Raw genomic sequence first — 2406 nt, forward strand, 5'->3', positions numbered from 1 at the left:
TTTTGCAGATAAATTAATGGAGGTTAAGTGCATTAATGGCTATTAGCCAGGATGGGTAAGGAATGGTGTCCCTAGCCTCTGTTTGTCAGAGGGTAGAGATGGATGGCAGGAGAGAGATCACTTGATCATTACCTGTTAGGTTCAGTCCCTCTGGGGTACCTGGCATTGGCCACTATTGGCAGATAGGATATGGGGATGGATGGACCTTTGGTCTGACCCAGTATGGCCGTTCTTATATTCTTATGAAGGGAGGGGCAGACCCCTGCAACAGAGTTTCTGTAGTGTAGTGGTTATCACGTTTGCCTAACACGCAAAAGGTCCCTGGTTCAAAACCAGGCAGAAACATGAGGGCTTAATTTTTCCCAGCTCCTAGTGGCCTGTCCCTGCTGTTGTAGGAGCAGCAGTGATTTCTATGCTCAATAGGTCTGTTATACTTCCCCCATTCCCATTTTTGTCTCCTCTCCCTCTCTGAATGCCTGTGAAGTGACTTTCCCCCTCCCCCTCCCGCTCCCGCTCCCTCCTGCAATGCTTGTGGGATGAAGGGGCTGGTTGAACAGCTGGAAGAGCAGAAGAGCTCCTAGATAGAGAAGGTGTCTGGGACTCTCATTAGGCAGCACTCACACACCCAGAGCAGGGACACTGCATGGACACTGCCCAAGGTGGAGTGTGACCCACCAGATGCAGCCAAGTCATCTCCAGTCGCAGGCCATGAGGAGCAGGTCCTTAAAAGGGGAAGGGGCCCTGTGCTCAGGAGTCACTCACAAGCTTGTACCTCCAGTGAATGCCCTTCGCCCCGACCGCCTGGCCAGTGGTTCGCTGCATTGCAGTTCATTCTGCCTCGGGAAGACTTACCTTCATCGCACTGTCCATCGCAGCGCTGTGGGACACTTACTTGGCAGAATCCTGTGCCTGCCTCTTGGCTTCCCAGGGATGGCTACTTGCAGCCCAGGAGAAGAAGGATGGTTCTGGTGAAAGAAAGACAAGCAAAGCACTGGGAGGAAATTTGGGTGTGCGCTCTGCGCTGGGGGTGGGGGTGGGGTGCAGGAGGGGTGGTGCAGCTCCCAAAGTGACCGGTACACACAACCCTCCGGCAGCAGCTCCTAGATGAGTTGGGCCAGGGGATCTCCATGTGCTGCTGTCTGCAGGCGCTGCCCCCAGAGCTGCCATTGGCTACAGTTCCTGGCCAATGGGAGCTGCAGAGTTGGTGCTCGAGGCCGGGGCAGCACGTGGAGACACTCCCCCCACCTCAGGGGATGCTGGGACATGCCAGCCACTTCTGGGAGCGGCACGGTGGGACAGATGTAGAGTGGGCATGGAGCCACCTTAGTGCTGCTGGCACATCTCTGCACACCCGTTGGGGGAGGGGAGCAGAGGCCTCCATGTGCTGCCTGGGGTAGGGGCAGTGCATAGAGCTGCCTCCCCTCCCGGGTCTATTCCAGGAGTGGGTGGGTGGGGTCTTTTGGCCTGCAAGGTGCAGCAGGTCAGACTAGATGATCACACTGGTCCATTCTGATCTTAAAGGCTCTGAGTCTAAAAGGGAGAGGGAAGTAAAGGAAATTAAAAAAATAAAATAAACCAAGCACTGTAATACCAGGATGACTCCAACTGCTCATTATATAGTCCCAACTTTCTTCCTCCACTGGGTGTTTAATGACCTGTTGGGATTTGGGACACTGATTTTCTCATTCCATTGATAAACTGATACAACATAACTGAAATTAAACCAATTCCTAGTGGAGGAATCATCACATCAGCTAGGAATCAAACCCAGGTCAACTGCATGGAAGGCAGCTATGCTCACCACTATACCACCAATGCATCTGGTGAAAGTCTTTGATTTTTCACACTTGGTGATTGGTCACCTTACTTCTCAGCATGAGGCAAATGTCTCTGTGGTCTCTGCCATTCATCGTGGGGAGTTTCCCCACTGATAACAGTTCTTGCTGGGTTGGGGAGGGGAGAGAGAAGAGGCGTTTATTTTGTTTCATTCCTCTCCATTTTCTGTTCCTCCCCGTCCCTTCCAGGGTCCTCCCTTCCATTTCAGACTGTGCAGTGACACCCTCCCTGCACCCAGGACTCTCGAGCCTCTGGAGCAGCACGATCCCATGAGATCCTCAGTGACCAAGGGTCTTTTCCAACTTCCAGGAGACCCAGCTTGAGTCTAAAGGAAGCTCTGTTCCTTCCTGGGGATCCTCTCTCCCTTCCTGGAGATCAGGATCATGAAGCCTCTGCCTTGCCTCCTGGGTCTGAATTAATGTCCCATTTCCCACTATCTGCTCGAAAGAAACAAATGTTTCTAACCCAGGTGAGCGGCGTTAATTCAGCTGGAATCCTTCACTCACATTCCTTAGGAGATACAGACTCTCTGTGACACAGACTGACTGGGGTTCATCTCTGCATGTCCCC

At 52.7% G+C, this 2406-nt stretch overlaps 1 non-coding gene across 1 annotated transcript; it reads left to right on the plus strand.

Moving 5' to 3' along the window:
• Positions 1–272: 272 nt before the first annotated feature.
• On the plus strand, positions 273–345 carry TRNAV-AAC. The gene has a single exon. It is a non-coding gene; the product is annotated as a tRNA-Val (tRNA).
• Positions 346–2406: the final 2061 nt, after the last annotated feature.

Source organism: Mauremys reevesii, linkage group 14, assembly GCF_016161935.1.
Source record: "Mauremys reevesii isolate NIE-2019 linkage group 14, ASM1616193v1, whole genome shotgun sequence".
Taxonomy (NCBI): domain Eukaryota; kingdom Metazoa; phylum Chordata; order Testudines; family Geoemydidae; genus Mauremys; species Mauremys reevesii.